This window comes from Aotus nancymaae, unplaced genomic scaffold (assembly GCF_030222135.1).
Source record: "Aotus nancymaae isolate 86718 unplaced genomic scaffold, 86718_ANA_hifiasm-v0.15.2.pri h1tg000010l, whole genome shotgun sequence".
Classification (NCBI taxonomy): domain Eukaryota; kingdom Metazoa; phylum Chordata; class Mammalia; order Primates; family Aotidae; genus Aotus; species Aotus nancymaae.
This window is the reverse complement of record NW_026988421.1, coordinates 59661406-59682227: the sequence shown is the minus strand read 5'-3', so window position 1 is coordinate 59682227 and position 20822 is coordinate 59661406. Positions and strand designations below refer to the sequence as shown.

The window sequence follows — 20822 nt, the reverse complement described above, 5'->3', positions numbered from 1 at the left end:
AAACACACTCGAAAGCAAACCCAGGGCACTGCCAAGGGAAAGGGAAGAGGTAAGGAGTACTGAGCCGCAGGAGGACTGTATCCAGAGTGGCCAATCTCCTCTAGACCACAGAGCCCAAAGGTTGGGGTTGGGGGGGACGGGAGGGCAGTTTGCTTCTAGGTCAGCCCTCAGGCCCTCCTGTGACCCAGGGATTGGGAAGATACCAAAATCTAAATCTCAAGGTAGATCTCAAAGTTTATTTTAAATAATGCAATAGAAGACAATGGCAGCAAAAAGTCTCAGTGAATCTTTGAAGGGGATCAATGTAAAGACAGAAAAATGGAACCCAGGTGGAACTGGCGGTGGTTTCCAACCTTGACTTGTTTTTAAAATCCTCTGGGGAGTTCTTAAAATCCCGATGCTAAGGTTGGACTTCAGATGAACTATGACAGAATCTGTAGGGGTGGGACCCAGGTATGAATATTTAAAAAACTGCTCAGCTTATTCTCATGTGCAGTGAAGGCTGCTTTTGAAGAGAGCTGAGAGCCCACCTCTTACCTTCCAGGCAAAAGCTCATTGCATTCTAGTTAGCATATTCTATGTATAACTCAAGCTGATTTAGTCTGCTGTAAATACTCTGGGGTAGACTTGATATTAGGGCATACTTGATATTGGGGGTATTATTGCACAGGAACTATGAAGAAGGGTTTTGTTTATTTGTTTGTTTTGAGACAGCCTTGCTCTGTCACCCAGGGTAGAGTGCAGTGGTGCAATCTTGGCTCACTGCAACCTCCACCTCCTGGGTTCAAGCGATTCTTATGCCTCAGCCTCCTGAGTAACTGGGATTACAGGTGCCTGCCACCATGCCCATGCCTGGCGAAGAAGGTGTTATATTTTTTATTAGTTGGCTTCTTCCCTTTCCTTTTTAAATTTATTTTATTTTTTTGAGATGGATTCTTGGTCTGCCTCCCAGGCTAGAGTGCAGTGGCGCGATCTTGGCTCCCTGCAGCCTCTGCTTCTTGGGTTCAAGCGATTCTCCTGCCTTAACCTCCCTAGTATCTGGGATTACATGTGTTCACCACCACGTCCGGCTAATTTTTGTATTTTTAGTAGAGGCTGAGTTTCACTATGTAGGTCAAGCTGGTCTGGAACTCCCAACTTCAGGTGATCCACCCGCCTTTGCCTCCCAATGTGCTGAAATTAACAGGCATGAGCCACCGTGCCACAGTAGCTTTAAGTGAACTAAGTGCTACTCTGAGGCCTGAGAGACTCTGATTTAATCTCTCTAGGCCTCAAGTCTCACTCTGTTGCCCAAACTGGAGTGCAGTGGCATGATCACAGTTCATTGCAGCCTCCACCTTCCGGGCTCAAGCAATCCTCCCACCCCAGCCTCTGGAGTAACTGGGACTACAGGTATGTGCCACCATGCCTTGCTAATTTTTTTTTTTTTTTTTTTTTTTTTTTTTTTGAGACGGAGTTTCGCTCTTGATACCCAGGCTGGAGTGCAATGGCGCGATCTCGGCTCACCGCAACCTCCGCCTCCTGGGTTCAGGCAATTCTCCTGCCTCAGCCTCCTGAGTAGCTGGGATTACAGGCACGCGCCACCGTGCCCAGCTAATTTTTTGTATTAGTAGAGACGGGGTTTCACCATGTCGACCAGGATGGTCTCGATCTCTTGACCTCGTGATCCACCCACCTCGGCCTCCCAAAGTGCTGGGATTACAGGCTTGAGCCACCGCGCCCGGCCAATTTTTTTTTTTTTTTTAATTGCATTTTAGGTTTTTGGGTACATGTGAAGAACATGCAAGATTGTTGCATAGGTACACATATGGCAGTGTGATTTGCTGCCTTCCTTTCCATCACCTATATCTGGCATTTCTCCCCATGCTATCTCTCCCCAACTCTCCACCCCCCACTGTCCCTGCCCTATTTTCCCATGACAGACCCCAGTGTGTGATGTTCCCCTCCCTGTGTCCATGTGTTCTTATTGTTCAACACCCACCTATGAGTGAGAACATGCGGTGTTTGATTTTCTGTTCTTGTGTCAGTTTGCTGAAAATGATGATTTCCAGGTTCATCCATGTCCCTACAAAGGACGCAAACTCATCGTTTTTGATGGCTGCATAATATTCCATGGTGTATATGTGTGCCTGGCTAATTTTTAAATATTTTGTAGAGACTGGGTCTCACTGTGTTTTCCAGGCTTATCTTGGACTCCTAGCCGCAAACAATACTCCCATCTTGGCCTCTCAAAGTGTTGGGAATACAGGTGTGAATCACCATACCAGGGCCCATATTTCTTTATTAGTTAACTTCTTCCTCCTACTTTTTTCTTACAGTGCACAGTAGTCTTAAATGAGTTGGTAAGCATTTCTCCAAGCAATTCAAAGAGCTTGACTCAATTTTATTCTTCCACAGTACATGTGTAGGTAGAAATCAGTTTACATTTGGGAAACAAAGCTCAAAGCTGAGAAACATCAAGATTACACAGATAACCCTTCTGTGGCAAGGTCAGTATTTTGAGTGTTGTGCTTCCTAGCCTAATGTTTTGCCCACCAGATTTGACTGCTCAGTTATAGCAATAAAGGAAACTACTCAGTGTCATCTCGTCTTCACAGTTCTAAAGGTCTTTGCTTGTTTAAAAAAAAATGTGGGCCAGGCACAGTGGCTCATGCCTGTAATCCCAGCACTTTGGGAGGCTGAGGTGGGCAGATCACCGGGTCAGGAGTTCAAGACCAGCCTGACCAACATGGTAAAACCTCGTCTCTACTAAAAATAGAAAAACTAGCTGAGTGTGGTGGTGTGCACATGTAATCCCAGCTACTCAGGAGGCTGAGGCAGGAGGCAGGAGAACTGCTTGAACCCAGGAGGCAGAAGTTGCAGTGAGCCGAGATCACACCACTGCACTCCAGCCTGGGAGACAGCGTGAGACTCCATCTCCAAAAAAAATAAAATGTGGTGGAAAGAACACAAATGTCCATGAACTGATTTGGATTTTAAAAAGTGGCATAGCCATATAATGGAATATTATTTGGCCATAAAAAAGAACCAAGTGGCCAGGTGTCATGGCTCACGCCTGTAATCCCAACACGTTGGGAGGTTGAGGCTAGAGGAATGCTTGAGCCCAGGAGTTTGAGACCAGCCCGGGCAACATAGGGAGACCCTGTCTCTGTAGCAGGAGCGGCCACGGGAAATGGATATCTCGGACACCAAATACAGGAGGAAGGAGTTTATTCGGCCGGGAGCAAGGTGGCATAGTTGCCTAACATCCAAGCTCTCCTAACAAAGGAAGGTTCCGTCTTTATATAGGCTTATACTTTAGATATTACAGGTTGGAAGAATCTTAGGTTTATAGCTAAACATATTAAAAGGGTCTCGGTTTACAGTCTCAGGAATTACATATGAAAAGGGTTTCGGTTTACAGTCTTAGGAATGAAAAGGGGAAGTTTACAGTCTTTAAAAAAGGGGGAAGTTGATCTGAGATGCCTGGGTCTCCCTCTTCACCCCCCCCCTTTGAGACCCTCACCACTTTATAATATTAGTGAGAGGTCTCACTTTCATTCTCACTTTCCAGATTTTCTGAAGAACCCGACTGATAATGTTTCATATAATACACTTATGATGTCATTTTTTGGCTAACTACAGCAGTGATGAATCTCCTAATCATCTGAAGGAACAGGGGGAGTAGACAATAGAGCAGTAAACAAACACCTATTATTATTATAACACTTATGATGAGGGTTTTGAATCCTCCCAAGGATGAGAACCAATCTCCAAATAAGGACTCAGGGTTAAATCCGTGCCATACCTGTACAGGCACGTGTGCCAGTTTGGTCATGTCTCGCACGATATCCTCTACTGATTGCCCCGGTCATCTATGTGCAGATGGCAGTTGGTTAGATTGAATTTTCCACAGACTCCCCGCTTGGTTGCTAGCAAATTGTCTAGGGCCAGCCAGTTCTGATAAATCATGTTTCTCATTTGAGTTTCTTGTCGGGCCAAGAGGGACAGAGCTTTGCCTATTTCATTAGTGACTGCAACCAGATGATCCGGTTGAGCATGTAAATAGGGGTCTGGTATCCCCATGAGCCATCTTCAGCCCATGTGGCCGGCCCATAGTACTCAATAATTCTCTCCGGTGGCCACTCATTATCTGTCCAATTCCCTAGTTTTAGGTCTCTCTTCTCCCTATCGGAGTAAACTGGATGCCCTAACAGCTCACCTATCTTAACATGATAGGAAGAAAGAGGACTTAGTGATGCCTATGACACAGCTACCTGTTCATCTCACGGATTACATACCTTATATTGAGTACCATTATATAAACAGGTTCCCTTCTGTGTCCCCGTACATTTATAAGAACTGCAGGACAAAAGAATGGCAGTAAATTTTACATCCTACCTGGTGTACATACTGAGGGCATTCTTCAAAATTAGTTAATGTTCCCACTGTGCAAGTCCAAATATTAAGAAGAACAAGTCCCATGATGAATCTCATCATGCTTCGGCTGTGCGTGGACCAGCCAGCTTCTGGGATGTGGCTGGAGCAAGGCTTGTCCTTTTTAAGGTGATTCTGCAGTCCTTGCCTTGGTCTAAGTCTCAGCTGTTGCTGGTTTTTACACGGCTGTGGTGGATTCAGTCTGGGATCCCCTCTACCTTCACGGCTGTGGGATTGGTCAGGATCAGGTCTGAGGTCCTTTCCATTGTGGCTTTAGAGGGGCTGTACTCCCGTCCTTTATCCACACATGATTACCTAGTGAGAAAGGGTGAACTGGGGAGAAAAAGGCTTATAGGACGTTTGTTATTTACTTAGGTTGAAGTATCCTAAGCGATTCTCCTTAGAGCTGGTAACTAGCATCCTAAATCTCTCCCCACTCCCGAGGAGTTCTTAGGAGTGCCCAGAGTGGGGAAGGGGGCCTATGGTATAAGACTTCATAGGGGAATATCCTGTTTTTCCTAAAGGGAGTGCCTCTAATTTTGAATAACCCCAAGGGAAGTGCCTGTACCCACTCTAATCTTGTTTCCTGAACACTTTCCCTAAGCTGTTTTTGATGGTCTGGTTCATTTTTTCCACTTTTCCAGAACTCTGAGGTCAGTAGGCAGTGTGCAGTTTCCAGGTGATACCCAAGGCCACTGCTGTTTTCCGGACTAAATCTGCCACAAATGCTGGTCCACCGTCTGCTCTGATGTGCAGTGGCAGTCCAAACCTAGGGATAAGATCTCGAAGCAGCACATGGGTTACTTCATGGGCTCTTTCAGTCCCATCCAGAGTATGCGCACACCAGGACCAACAAATACTTATGTCCTCCACACTTGGGCATTTCAATAAAGTCTACCTGGAGATCTTCAAACGGAGCTGCTCCATAAGCTTGAATTCCAGGGGGAATAGTTGGACCCTGCCGCACGTTGTGTTGCCGACATGTAATGCATCGCTGTGCCACAGTTTTGGTCAAGGATGTTAAGTTTGAGATGTAAAAGTACTGACCCAACATCTTTTCAAGCGACTCTTGACCTAAATGAGTGGTCTCATGTATGGCTTGTATAACTGCTACCCCCAGCAGCTGCGGTACTGCTATTCTTCCATCTGGCAGTTGGATCCATCCTTCTTTAATCAGTTGTCCCCTTCTGTCTGGAGAAAGTCTCTTTCCTCCTCAGAGTAAGTAGGTATTAGATCAGGGATCTGGGGAATCAGCAGGGCTGTTACTGCTATTCGGTAGGGGGCAGATGCTGTCTTACGAGCTGCTGAATCTGCTTGGGAATCTCCCAGGGCCATGGAGGTGTGGGCCCACTGCTGTCCTTGGCAATGCATGACCGCCACCCTCCGGGGCTTCCAGACTTCTAGCAGCTGCAAAATTTCATGCTGATACTTTATTTATTTTCCCCCTGAAGTTAACAGGCCTCTCTCTTTGTACAGTGCTCAATGTACTTGGAGAGTTGGGAAAGCATATCGAGAGTCAGTGTAAATGTTTACAACCTTATCTTTACTCGGCTCTAGGGCTTGAGTTAAAGCAATGAGTTCAGCCTTCTGAGCTGAGGTGCCCTGAGACAGGGATCTAGCCTCAATTACAGTGTCCAGAGTTACCACTGCATAGCCTGCACATCTTTCCCCTCATGGATTGACAAAGCTGCTCCCATCCACATACAACTCCCAGTCTACTACTGTCCATGGCTGATCCCGAAGATCAGGCCTGCTGGAATAGATCTTGTCTGGGACTTCAACACAGTTGTGTTCAACGGGACCCTCTGACATTGTGAGCAAAGTGGCGGGGTTTAGGGTGTGGCAGACTTCAATGATGATGCGAGGATTTTCACATAGCAGGCCCTGGTATTTGGTCAGCCTAACATTTGATAACCAGTGGTGCCCTCTGGTATTCATTAGAGTCACTACTGCGTGAAGTGCCTTGATATTTAAGTTCTGTCCCAGAGTTAGCTTATCTGCTTCTTGTGCTAGCAGAGCAGTTGCTGCCAGGGACCTTAAGCATGGGGGCCATCCTTTGGAAACTCCATCCAGCTGCTTGGAGAGGTAAGCTACAGGCCTGGGCCAAGGTCCTACTGTTTGGACTAGGACCCCAACTGCCAATTTATCTCTTTCTGCCACATATAATGTGAAGGGCTTTGTTAAATCAGGCAGCCCCAAACCTGGAGCTGACATTAGTCTTGTTTTCAGTTCCCGATAGGCCTGACGCTGCTGGGATCCCCATTCAAAGAGCTCCTTGTCTCCCCTCTTTGTCACATCATAGAGGGGTTTGGCTAGTACTGCGAAGTTTGGAAATCCACAATTTACAAAACCCGCCACTCCCAGGAGCTCTCTCGCCCGCCTTTTAGTCTCAGCTTCTGTCACTTTGCAAGTGGCTTGCTTCCTCTCTGCTTCCAGGCTGCGTTCCCCCTTCCAGATGGTGAGCCTCATATATTGCATTTGCTTTTTGGCAAATCTGGGCTTTCCTTTTAGACACTTTATACCCACAGTCCTCCAGGTGCTGAAGTAAGGCATTTGTTTGTGCACCCGACTGTCGTGGGGTGTCCCAATAGAAGGTTATCAGCATATGGGGGCGGCATGCAAGCAAGAAGCTTCTGTGGGGTGGTCACGGGCTGATGCCTCCCCAAGGATGATGAGAGAGTTTTGAGCCCCTGGGAAGCTGGATCCAGGGGTATTGAGTGGTTACACCTGCTTCTGGGTTTCTGCCATTGAAATGCAAATAGTTTTTGACCTCCGAGGCCAGTCCAATGCTAAGGAGGTATTCTTTAAGTTCAATTAAGTGAACCAACTATCCTCTGCTGGCAATAATCCCAACTGCGTGTATGAGTTGGGTGCAAAGCCACGCAAGCCCTGCATGGGCTTGGGTGATAATATCAGTCTTCTGCTTCTGGCTAGGAAGTCTCCACCCTCCTTCCCAAGGGACAATGAGAGCCTGGATGATCCCTGCCTGAGGCATTTTTAACTGCAGGGAGTCTTTTTTTTTTGACTGGGATAGTGGCCCTCGATTTGCACAACAGGTTTTGCCGGAGAAGGGGGGCAGGGGCAGTCCATTAAGTACAAGAAAGTCTGTTCTCTTCACACTTTAATAGCTCTAACAATATTGGTTCTGTTTTTTCCATGGAGGGTTACAGAGTTGTCGTCCGGACTGTGGGCTCTTTGGGGGCATATGTGTCCGGCCCCCCTCTATTTTAGTCCAGTGGCCCCTCCATTAGATTGAACAGAGCCCCTTCACTTTTTATCTGGATCTTCGTGCTTAGGATCACCCTGTTCTCCCATTAACTGTGGGCATTTTTTTTCCCAATGTCCTATTTCTTGACAAAATGAACACTGATCGCGTTGCAGGCACAGGCGGGCAGACCATGGGGCTTTTCCAGGAACCCCCCCTTTTTCCATGCTCTTGGGGGCATTCCTCTCATAGCAGCAGCTATCAAGTCAGCTTTCCATTGAGCCTGACGTTCCCTTTCCCTGTGATTTTTCCCTCTGGCTTACTGCCTCTTGGTTTACAAACGCCTGGTTAGCTACTTCCAATAACTGAAGTATTCATGCATGCAAATCCTGCCTGTTTCTGCCACTGAATTTGCCTGGACTTGGGAGTCTACGTTTTTTGGTGGCGAGGGGGATGGTGGTTTCTAGCAGTCTGTCCCTTGGCTACTAAAAGTCGCTGCCTGCTCTCTTAGCCACTTCAGAGGGTTTAACACTAACTGCAACCAAGAGTCTATGTATGGAAATTGATCAAGGTGTTCTAGCCTTACTTTGGAGACAAGGGGCCTGTCTAGGGTCCCCTCTGGGGGCCAACCTACCCTAAATGCTGGCCAATCTTCCCTACATAAAACCCTTAATTTATCTGGTGTCATACTTTATAATTCCCACTAAATCCCTTCTTGAAAATTTTCAGCATAATTTCTAAAGGGGTGGGCTTGCTATGGGAGTGACCCATATTAACAATTCAAAGAAACAATTCCCACACTTAGGAGAGTGTTAAGTCACTCACAGCAGTTCCTGCCTAGCAAGAGGCAGCACAGAGCACTCTACGATTTACATTCACTTCAATCATTTTACAACACCCAGAGGCTTCTTCACTCAGCCTTATGTGGCTGTCTCTAATTCTTACAAATTGCTCGACGACACAGACACACATCCACACACACAGACACACATCTGATTGCTCTCCTTCCAATTCAAAACCGTAAGTAAAAGCTTCCGAGGTTACAGAGAGCTACCTTCCAATGTGCCAATTTGGCACCCGTGGGTGATCAGGCCACGCTTCCACCCAAAATGGGGTGGGCTACCTTCCCGGGTTCAATCTTTTCTTACAAATTGTTCGACGACACAGACACACATCCACACACAGAGACACACATCCAATTGCTCTTCTTCCAATTAAAAACCATAAGCAAAATCTTCCAAGGTTACAGAGAGCTACCTTCCAATGTGCCAATCTGGCACCCGTGGGTGATCAGGCCACGCTTCCACCCAAAATGAGGTGAGCTACTTTCCTGGGTTCAATCTTACCAAATTCAGTGAGCCAGACTTCCCCAAATGCTTGTTCCTCCTCAGTGTTCAGCCACTGGGTGGATCCGCACTGCAGGGCCTTCCTGCTCCGCTCTGGCGAAGCTTTTCCACTGGGCAAATACCTGCCCAGGAGCGCTCTCAGGATGCGTCACCCCAGCAAGCAGGAGTCCCCCTGCAGGGATGCTCCACAGGGCTAGGCAAACCACCTAAGAGACTTTTTCCTGCTGTCTGCTATCTGAGACTCGCTTCCCAGCCAACACACCAAAATGTAGCAGGAGCAGCCATGGGAAACGGATATCTCAGACACCGGATACAGGAGGAAGGAGTTTATTCAGCCGGGAGCAAGGTGGCACAGTTGCCTAACATCCAAGCTCCCCTAACAAAGGAAGGTTCCGTCTTTATGTAGGCTTATACTTTAGATGTTACACATGGAAGAATCTTAGGTTTATAGCTTAACATATTAAAAGGGTCTTGGTTTACAGTCTCAGGAATTACATATGAAAAGGGTTTCGGTTTACAGTCTTAGGAATGAAAAGGGGAAGTTTACAGTCTTAAAAAAAAGGGGAAGTTGATCTGAGATGCCTGGGTCTCCCCCTTCATCTCTACAAAAATTTTAAAAATTAGCTGGATGGGGTATGCACCTGTGATCCCAGCTACTTGGGAGGCTGAGGTGAGGGGATCACTTGAGCTCAGGAGGTCAGCACTGCAGTGAGCCATGACGGTGCCACTGCACTCCAGCTGGGGTGACAGAGCAAGACCCGGTCTCAACAAACAAGGAAAAAAAGTACTCATACATACTACAACATGAATGAACCTTTGAAACATTATGCTAACAAACCAGTCACAAAAGATGACATGTTATATGATTCTATTTATATGCAATGTTCAGAAAGGGCAAATCTGTAGACACAAAAAGTAGATTAGTGGTCGCTTAGGGTGGGGGATAATAGGGAGATAGAGGAGTGATAGCTAAACTATATGGGGTTCTTTTTAAAGTAATGCAAATGTTCTAAAATTGATTGTGGTGATAGTTGTGAGTATACAAAAAGCCATTGAATTGTACACTTTAGGTGAATTGTACGGTATGTTAATTACATATCAGTAAATCAATTTTTAAAATATGAAAAGATATTCAACTTCATAAGAAGAAGTTAAATGAACATCGAAACAACAGTGAGCAGTGTTTGCTTCGGCAGCATGTATACTAAAATTGGAACTATACAGAGGAGATATGTGAATTTTTTTTTTTCACTCTTGTTGCCCAGGTTGGAGTGCAATGGTGCGATCTTGGCTCACTGCAACTTCTGCCTCTCAGGTTCAAGCGATTCTTCTGCCTCAGCTCCCTGAGTAGCTGGGATTACAGGCACCCGCCACCATGCCCAGTTGATTTTATATTTTTAGTAGAGATGGGTTTCTCCATGTTGGTCAGGTTGGTCTTGAGTTCCCAACCTCAGGTGATGCACCTGCCTCGGTGCTGGGATCCGCCCTCCCAAAGTGCTGGGATTACAGGTGAGCCATCATGCCTGGTCAAGATTAGTGACATTAAACATTTATGTAAAATAAAACCCAAGAGTGACCAACCATTTTTCACTCATCAGAGTGGCAAACATTTAAAAGCCTGAAATATTTATCCTGGACAAGTGTATGGGAAAGTTGGTGCTCTTGTGTACCATTGGTGGGAGTTATAAATTGTGGCACCCTCTTGGAGGGAAGTCTGCTAAGATCTTTTATGATCTGATATACATGTACGTTTTGATTTAGCCACTCCAGTTCTAGGAATTTATTATACTATATATTTATCAAGCAAGAAAATGATTACTGCAACATTTGCAATAACAAAAACTGAAACAACCAAAAGTCTATCAACACAGAATTGAATAAAATAAATTATAAATCATTTATGAAATTTATGAATACCATGACACTGTTTTTTTTAATTCTTATTTTTATTATTTTTTTTTATAGAGACGGGGTTTCACCATATTGGCCAGGCTGGTCTCGAACTCCTGACCTCGTGATCCACCCACCTTGGCCTCCCAAAGTGCTGGGATTACAGGCGTGAGCCACCACGCCCGGCCTTCCATGACACTGTTAAAAGAACATAGGGGTCATATTTTAGCAGTGAATAAGATAGCAAGCACTTAAATGAACAAGGTAATCTCTAACACAATGATGGAGAGTGACTTCGATTGGGTAGTATTTACTTGATGGGTGTCACAACAGGTGTCTGTGAGCGAGTGACATAGGAGCTGGCATCTGAGTGAGGAAACCTCACCACAACCTCCACCTTCTGGGTTGAAGCAATTTTCATGCCTCAGCCTCCTGAGTGAGGAAAAGAAAGTGGTCCAGGGCCCAGTGCAGTGGCTCACATCTGTAATCCCAGCACTTTGGGAGGCCAAGGCAGTTGGATTGCTTGAGCCCAGGAGTTCAGGACCAGCATGGGTAACATGGTGAAACCCTATCTCTACAAAAAATAAAAAACTAGCGAGGCTTGGTAACATGCACATATTGTCCCAGCTATCAGGGAAGCTGAGGTGGGAAGATCCCTTGAGCTCAGGAGGAGGAAGTTGCAGTGAGTACAGCGAGGCAACAGTAGAGTGAGACCCTGTTTCAAAAGAAAAAAAGAAAAAGACAAGAAATTGTCCAGGAAGATAATGTAATGAGGGCAAGGGTTGGCAAGTTCAAAGATCTGAGTAGTAGAAGATGAAGTTAGAGTGGTAGTCAAGAGAAACATCATGGGTTTAAACAGAAGAATAAATATGAAAACATCTGGAAAGATACACAAGAATCTTATTAACAGTGACTACTTTGTGGGTCGGAACAGATTCTCCTGATGAGAATCATTAGGACTTTTTAATCTCCTATATTCTACTAGAGTTTGAATTTTTAAAGCATTTTAATATGCATAAAATAGAAATATGCTTCAAAGGAAAAAAATGTTAATAGGGAATTATTGAGCAGGAATCAGGGAAGGTAAACACTGTACCTAGCCGCTTGATAATTCTTTTGGTTCTAGTCCCCCTTGTGGTGATGATGGGGTAGTGCTGGTGACTGTGTCCAAGCACAAACATTCTAGAGTGAGAGCTAAAATATCTTTGTTTTTTTTGAGACGGAGTTTCACTCTGGCTGGAGTGCAGTGGCATGATCTCGCCTCACCAAAACCTTCACCTTCTGGGTTCAAGCGATTCTCCTGCATTAGCCTCCCGAGTAGCTGGGACTACAGGTGCATGCCACCATGCCCAGCTAATTTTTGTATTTTTAGTAGAGACGGGGTTTCATCACGTTGCCCAGGCTGGTCTCCATCTCTTGACCTTGTGATCCACCCGCCTCAGCCTCCCAAAGTGCTGAGATTACAGGCGTGAGCACAGCGCCTGGCCTAAAATATCTTTAATAGAATTCTGAAACACTCAACAGAAGTTTGAATTCTTGAAATTTTGTAATCCTTGCCAAATGCTGGATGGGAAAAATCATAAAATTGCTATTACAATCACAGCAGTCACCTACTGTATAGCATGAAGCAGGGGCCAGCAAAGTCTTTAGTTTTTAAAATTGAAACATCAGGAAAACTCTCCACTGGGATTGTCTTGAAATAATACGGCCTGAATGCCCAGGTCCTGGTCACCATCTCTTCTGAGCTGTTGCTTAAGCCTATCCTGCCCTGTCTTCCCTTCGCTTTGGCAAAGCTGCCTCTTCCTCCCTTCTTGGTCAGCTACAAAGCTTCTCCAACAACTCACTTTGTCCCGCACATTAATTCACCCTTTAGCATTTTCTGATGAGGATAAAAATAGCTGACATTTATGAAGCTGTTATGGGGTGCCAGATACCACAATAATTCATGCTACCTTGTTCAATCCTCAAACGAACCCTGTGAGGGAGGTGCTGTTTTCATCCCACTTGTACAGATGAGGAGGGGAAATCTGAGGCACAGGGCCATTAAGTGGGATCGCACAGCTGGTAAATGGTAGCTGACCAAGAAGAAAGGAAAAAGCCACCCTTTCCTCCCTTGTTGGTCAGCTCCTGGCTAACATGGTGAAACCCTGTTTCTAATAAAAATACAAAAAAATTAGCCAGGCATGGTGTCATGGCCTGTAATCCCAGTTACTCAGGAGGCTAAGGCAGGAGAATTGCTTGAACCCAGAAGGTGGAGGTTGCAGTGAGCTGAGATCGTGCCACTGCAATCCAGCCTGGGTGACAGAGCGAGACTCTGTCTCAAAAAAAAAAATGTAAGTGACACTGTGATAAAGTCTGGCCACTGACACTTGGCCTCAGTATCAGAGAGAAACAGGGAGTTGTGACAAACTCAATACCACATGCCCCATCTAAAGGGGAGGGTATTCACAACTCAGCTCCAGGCAAATGTTGTCACTTGGAATGGCAAGCAGACCCAAAGTTGTCAGATCTTTCAATTTTGCAACAGAAGGTAGAAGCATGGAATTTTATGTAAAATCTCTCAATTTTGAAATGTTAGCAATTAACTCATGATTTTTTTTTTTTTTTTTGGACATGGTTTGGGAGGCCTGATTTGACGTATGGGTCACAAGTTCAGTCTTCTCTCTTTAACTGCAATGCAAGTTCCTTATGGGAAGAACCACTAAAATAGATTCCTTTTACACCTCCTACAGCACTAGGTATATACCATGTTCTCAAGGAAATTTGCTGAGCCATCAATCTTCTCATGAATATTATTCTATATTTATATTTCACTTCCTTTTGGCAGACATTCATTTGGCAAGCTTGGGCTATCACAGAATTTTATGACATTTGTGAATTTACCACTGAATGAAATGGATTCTCTGAATTTATCACAGAGGACAAGGTCTAGGGCATAGAAAGTATGTGTTACAAGTTCTTGTTTTCATTCCCTTAATATTTCCTATAGATTAACATCCTTGGTCTACGTGATACCTTGTTGCACATTATAATCATTGAGGGGAGCTTTAAAAAAAAAATACCCATGATGGCTGGGTGCAGTGTCTCATGTCTAATCCCAGCATTTTGGGGGGCAGAGGTGGGAGGATTGCTTGAGTTCAGGAGTTTCAGACCAGCCTGGGCAACATAATGAGACCCTGTCTCTATAAATAACTAAATAGTCTGGTGGCATGCGCCTGTAGACCCAGCTACTTAGGAGGCAGAGGTGGGAGGATTGCATGAGCCCAGGAGGTTGAGGCTGCAGTGAGCTGTGATGCACCACCACACTCCAGCCTGGGTGACAATGTCTAACAAAACAACCTATACCCATGCCTCACTCTAAGACTCCCTTTTAATTGGTCAGCAGGAGGATCCTGGATTGGCATGTATCTATTTAACTTCACCAAGAGTTATGTAGCTTTGAAGCGATTCCAAACACTTCACTATGTGAGTGGCATATGTTTTGCTATGATAAGAACATGGAGTGTCCTTCTCCTTCCCATGAGAATGTCATAGCACACTCTATCAGACCACAGATGTGAGTTATTGGCCTCAACTTCTGGAAATAGTTTTCTATGATCATTAAATTTTTTTTTTAAAAATGCATACATATAATAAGAACTCAAAAGATAGAAAAGAATCCAGTAAAAGACCAGGCATGGTGGCTCATGCCTGTAATTCCAGCAATTTGGAAGGCCAAGGTGAGCAGATAATCTGAGGTCAGGAGTTCAAGGCCAGCCTGGCCAACATGGTGAAATCTGTCTCTATTAAAAGTACAAAAATTAGCCAGATGTGGTGGTGCACAGCTGTAGTCCCAGCAGAGGTGGGAGGAAGAGGCAGGAGAAATGCTTGAACCTTGAGATGGAGGTTGCAGTGAGCTGAGATCAAGCCACTGCACTCCAGCCTGGGCGACAGAGTGAGACTCCTTCTCAAAAAAAAAAGAATCTAGTAGTAAAGTTTACGTCTCATTCCTATACACCCAGTCCCTCCCCCTGAAGGTGACTACTCTTATGGGTTTCTTGTAAATCCTTCCAGAGACGTTATTATCATAAGTTAAATAGCTCTTTTTTATTTTGGGGCTTCAGATAGGAATTTTCTTTAATGATTCTCTTTTTTGACAGTTCCCTTAATAGTTCCTTGATAGTAACTGAGCTAAGGTTAGAGGGAAAGACTGATTGATGTGTTAGCGTGTAAAAGGATCTGGAGGTCATCCTGTCCTTTACTATTCCAAGTGTGATCCTTAGATCAACATGAAGCTCACCTGGGTGCTTGCTAGAAAGGTAGAATCTCAGAGCTCACCCAGACATCCTGAGGCAGAAGTTGCATCTTTTTTTTTTTTTTTTTTGAGATGGAGTTTCGCTCTTGTTACCCAGGCTGGAGTGCAATGGTGCAATCTCGGCTCACCACAACCTCTGCGTCCTGGGTTCAGGCAATTCTCCTGCCTCAGCCTCCTGAGTATCTGGGATTACAGGCACTCGCCACCACGCCCAACTAATTTTTTGTATTTTTAGTAGAGACGGGGTTTCACCATGTTGACCAGGATGGTCTTGATCTCTTGACCTCGTGATCCACCCGCCTCGGCCTCCCAAAGCGCTGGGATTACAGGTGTGAGCCACCGCGCCCGGCCCCAAGAAGTTGCATCTTAATCAGACCTCCAGGTGATTTGTGTGTAGCTTTAAGTTTGAGAATCATTGCTCTTGTCCAGTCTTCAAAAATCAAGGAAGCATGGTTCTGCAAGGAGCCAGTGCAGAACTGATACTCTAAATCAGGTCTTCTGACACCCTGTCCAGTGCATTTCTTTCTTTCCTTTTCCCTTTCCTTCCTTCCTTTCCTCCCCACTCCCCTTCTTCCTTTTGAGATAGGTTCTTGCTCTGTCCCCCAGGCTGGCGTGCATTGGCAGTGCAGTCATAGCTCACTGCAGCCTCAAACTCTTGGGCTCAAGAGACCGTCTTGCCTCAGTCTCCCGAGTAGTTAGGACTACAGGCACATGCCATCATGTCTGGCTAGCTTACTGTATTTTATTTTTAGTAGAGATAAGATCTCACTTTGTTGTCCAGTTTGGTCTTGAACTCCTGGCTTCAAGCGATCCTCCTGTCCCCAAAGTGTTGGGATTACAAGCATTTTCTTTTCTTTATTTTTTTAGAAGGAGTCTTACTGTCACCAGGCTGGAGTGCAGTGGCGCCATCTTGGCTCAATGCAACCTCCGCCTCCTGGGTTCAAGTGATTCTTCTGCCTCACCCTCCCGAGTAGCTGGGACTACAGGACCAACCATGCCCAGCTAATTTTTGTATTGTTAGTAGAGATGGGGTTTCACCATGTTGGTCAGGCTGGTCTTGAACTCCTGACCTTGTGATCCACCCACCTCGGCCTACGAAAGTGCTGGGATTGCAGGTGTGAGCCACCATGCCTGGCCTACAAGCATTTTCTAATATGCCAAAATTCTGGACAGATAATTTGATGTAGTATTTTAAACAATTTCTTCACTAGGGACTTTGGAGTCAGACGTAGCAGAGTTCAAGTCCCAGCTTTATCACTGGCACATAAGAAGAGCTCAATAATGGTGTTAAATAAAATTTATAGGCCGTTGGTTTGAGCTCAGCTCTAGCACTAGGCCCAATAGACCAAACAAAAATGAAGTCAAAATGAAGTTACTCATGTTGAACTACCATGTCACCAAACCAAAACTAAGTTGCTTATTCCACTTTCCAAGAAATCAGGAGAGACAACAGCCACATTCCCATACAGCCCAGTTTCAGCTGGCATGATGCCTGTGCTTTAACTTTACAAGGAAAGTAACTTTGAAATGACCAATCTGCTTTTTGTTATCTGTTTCTGCTTTCTTCAGCCCTTTTTTGCTTATAAAGCCAACCTCCTGGCCATATCACCAGAACACTCAATGTATTTTACAGAATGAGGTGCTATCTGATTTTTTATTGCAAATAAAAGCCAATTAAGATCTTTAAATTTGTTGTCATTTTATCTGAGTGGTTATTCTTCTTCTTTTTTTTTTTTTTTGAGAGGAAGTTTCCCTCTTGTTGTCCAGATTGGAGTGCAGTGGCTTGATCTTGGCTCACTGCAACCTCTGTGTCCCTGGTTCAAGTGATTCTCCTGCCTCAGCCTCTGGAGTAGCTGGGATTACAGGCCTCTACCACCACGCCTGGCTAATTTTTGTATTTTTAGTGGAGACAGGGTTTCACCATGTTGGTCAGGCTGGTCTCGAACTCCTGACCTCAAATAATACAACTGCCTCGGCCTCCCAAAGTGCTGGGATTACAGGCATGAGCCACCGTGCCCAGCCTATTATTTTTGTTACTTAAAAAAAAAAAAAAAAATTACTGAATTACTTTAGAGCAGTTTAGTTTCACAGCAAAACTGAGGGGGAAAGTACAGCGTTCACATACCCCATCTCCCTTCCTCCCAGAATAACTTATCATCCTGCACTTACTATTCTTAATAATGGCATTAATAGCATTAGTCATCACACCTGATTATAACTTCAAAACGCTATTTCAACAGCCTTTGAAGAATCACTTACGAATTTCTAGGTATTCATATATTCTATGTTTGACTCAACAGAAACGCCTTTTGACTCATCCGTTTCTTGGACTAGAATGCTGTCCTGTTCTGTAAGTCAGGGAGAGATTTTATAAGGCTATTTTACAAATGGAGGGTCTGAAACATTAAAAGGTTACGGTCTGGGCAAGCTGTGTATTCTTTCTTTCTTTTTCCTTTCTCCCTATTATTTTTTTGAGACGGAGTCTCACTTTGTCGTCAGGCTGGAGTGCAGTGGCGTGATCTCGGCCCACTGCAACCTCCAACTCCCCGGTTCAAGCGATTCCCCTGCCTAAGTAGCTGGGACTACAGCCACGCGGCACCACACCCCGCTAATTTTTGTATTTTTAGTAGAGATGGGTTTCATCATATTGGTCAGGATGGTCTCGATCTTCTGACCTCGTCATCCGCCCGCCTCAGCCTCCCAAAGTGCTGGATTACAGTCGTGAGCCTCCATACCTGTCACTATGTTTTCTTTCCACTGGATCTTAAGCTGGACCACTTCAGTAGATTTTAAGGAGCAGGCTTTGAGAACCCAGTGGCAAACTGGAATCTAAGCCCTTCCATCAGAGCGCAAAACTCGTGTCTAGGGTTCCAACCTTAGCGGGGAGCAGGGGCCTGTGTGTACGGAAATAAGGACGAATGGTTGCAGGCACAGTTTCTGGAACCCGGGTTTTGTGCCTCCTTACCTCGTATTTGTAAGATTTGTTGGGGAAAGGCGCCGATTTCGTTCTGCAATACAGAACTTTGAAGCCAGACCGGAAAGAAAAACGAGAGGCTGAAACGGTCACGTGAGAGTGCGACTTTCGGGGCCGCGCAGAGCCCACCTGGCTGGGTAATTTCCATCCTCACTCGGAGCTTCTGGACCTTGTAGCCTCTTGTCTTCCAGCCTTTCTCCTTTTTATTTGAGCTTAGTTTCAGTTTACCTACTTCCAGTCGAGGGCATTAGATGTAAATATAGCACTTCGCACGGCGGGCGGGTGAGGCTGTTTTTGGGAGTAAGACATTAACTGGCTTGTTTCCGGTTCCCCTTTAGCGCCGTTTTCGCGATGCCTTGTGGGAGTTGTAGTCTTAGATGAGGGACACGCTTCCCGTCAGGGAGGAACCTGCCCCCAAGGCGTGGGATTGAGCATAGGACGATCTGTGTCTTGTGTGTGTGATCTCTCCTCTCTCCCTCTCTCTCTGTCTCTCTGTCTCTCTCTCTCTCTCTCGTCTTGTGTATGTGATCTCTCCTCTCTCTCCCTTCCTTCCTCTTTGTCTTCCTTCCTTCCTCCTCCCTCCCTCCCTTCTCTTTTTTCTTTCCTTTTCTTCCTCCCTCCTTTCCTCCCTTCCTTCTTTTCCTTCCTTTCCTTCTTTTCTTTCCTTTCTTTCTTTTGACAGTGTCTCGCTGTGTTGCCCAGGCTGCAGTGCAGTGGCGTGATCTTGGCTCACTGCAACCTCTGCCTCCCCGTGTCAAGCGATTCTCCTGCCTCAGCCTCCCTAGTAGCTGGAACGACAGGCACCCACCCATGCCCGGCTCATTTTTGTATTTTTAGTAGAGACGGGGTTTCACCATGCTGGCCAGGCTGGTCTGGAACTCCTAACCTCAAGTGATCCACCTGCCTCAGCCTCCCAAGTTCTGGGATTATAGGCATGAGCCACTGCGCCTGGCCTTCGCAGAGCTTTAACTGTTAAAAAGGTCTACATGATTTCTACTGTATGCTATATTCTTCCATACAGAAGAAAAATGGTGGGATGACTATATCGACTTCACACAGTTTATTTATTTATTTGTTTGTTTTTTTGAGACGGACTTATGCTCTTGTTTCCCAGGCTGGAGTGCAATGGCAAGATCTCGATTCACCGCAACCACCGCCTCCTGGGTTTAAGCGATTCTCCTGCCTCAGCCTCCAGAGTAGCTGGGATTACAGGCCACCATACCCAGCTAATTTTGTATTTTTAATAGAGATGGGGTTTCACCATGTTGGTCAGACTGGTCTGGAACTCATGACTTCATGATCCGCCCGCCTCGGCCTCTTGAAGTGCTGGGATTACAGGCGTGAGCCATGGCGCCTGGCCTGCTTGCTTTTTAAAGGCAGATATCTTCAGAAAAAATTACAAGTGTAAATGTACATGCTATATATATATATATATATATATTTTTTTTTTTTTTTTGAGACGGAGTTTCGCTCTTGTTACCCAGGCTGGAGTGCAATGGTGCGATCTCGGCTCATTGCAACCTCCGCCTCCTGGGTTCAGGCAATTCTCCTGCCTCAGCCTCCTGAGTAGCTGGGATTGCAGGCACGCGCCATCATGCCCAGCTAATTTTTGTATTTTTAGTAGAGACGGGGTTTCACCATGTTGACCAGGATGGTCTCGATCTCTTGACCTCGTGATCCACCCGCCTCGGCCTCCCAAAGTGCTGAGATTACAGGCTTGAGCCACCGCGCCCGGCCTTATATATATATATTTTAATTTTTTTTTTAAAGGCTAATCAAGTGAAGCAGTGGGAGTGGAGAAGGAACAAAGAAATCTGTAACTGGTTGTGCTCAATTAGTTGTAAACACCACTGTACTCAGACCAGCCACTTGCTATATTTAAAAGTACGCAGTAGAGATAATGCTGTAATACTCTTCTCAAACTTCTTTTTTCATTTGATAGCACATGTTAGACATATTTCCATACTTGCACATAAAAAGCTATGTTTATTCTCTTTTCACTAGCTATATAGTAGTTCATCCTACAAATGCCATAATTTATTCATCCCCTGCCCTTCTCCACTCCACTGATGAACATTTTGTTGTTTGTATATTTTCTCATCCAACAATGTACAGAAATGTTTTCTTCCTCATTTCTGCTTTCTAGAATGGGTATTATCAAACCTTCGCTAATCCGAGGTGAACCACTTTATCCTCTTTGGATTGATTGGCAGTTTCATGATTACTAGTGAGGTTGCTTTCCTATTTGTGTATTTATTGGCCATTTCTATTTCTGAAAGTAGTTGTATTTTTGACTTAATTGCCTATTGTGTTGTTCATCTTTTAAAAATTGATTTGTATATTGAGGAAGTTAGTCTTTTGTCTGTTATGAAAATTATGATTTTTTTCCTTGTATATTATTTGCCTTCTGATTTTGCTTTTGTATGTTTTTTTATTTTGGTCACATAAATGTGCTTAATTTTTTTTGTTTTTTTGAGACAGGGTCTTGCTCTGTCACCCAAGCTGGAATGCAGTGGCATGATCTCAGCTCACTGCAGCTTGGACCTCCCCAGACTCAAGCAATCCTCTTGCCTCAGCCTTCCAATTAGCTGGGATCATAGGTGTGTGCCATCATGGCTGGCTAAGTTGTTTTTTTTTTAGAGATTGGATCTTGCCATGTTGCCCAGGATGGTCTCAAACCCTGGGGCTCAAGCAATC

At 45.1% G+C, this 20822-nt stretch overlaps 1 long non-coding RNA gene across 1 annotated transcript; it reads right to left on the bottom strand.

Annotated features, from left to right (window-relative positions):
* Window positions 1-2362: 2362 nt before the first annotated feature.
* Window positions 2363-18445, bottom strand: LOC135274009 (uncharacterized). Its single transcript, XR_010341798.1, has 2 exons — window positions 18117-18445; window positions 2363-10490 (listed from the first exon to the last, which is right to left on the bottom strand). It is a non-coding gene; the product is annotated as an uncharacterized LOC135274009 (long non-coding RNA).
* Between the last annotated feature and the right edge of the window lie 2377 nt (window positions 18446-20822).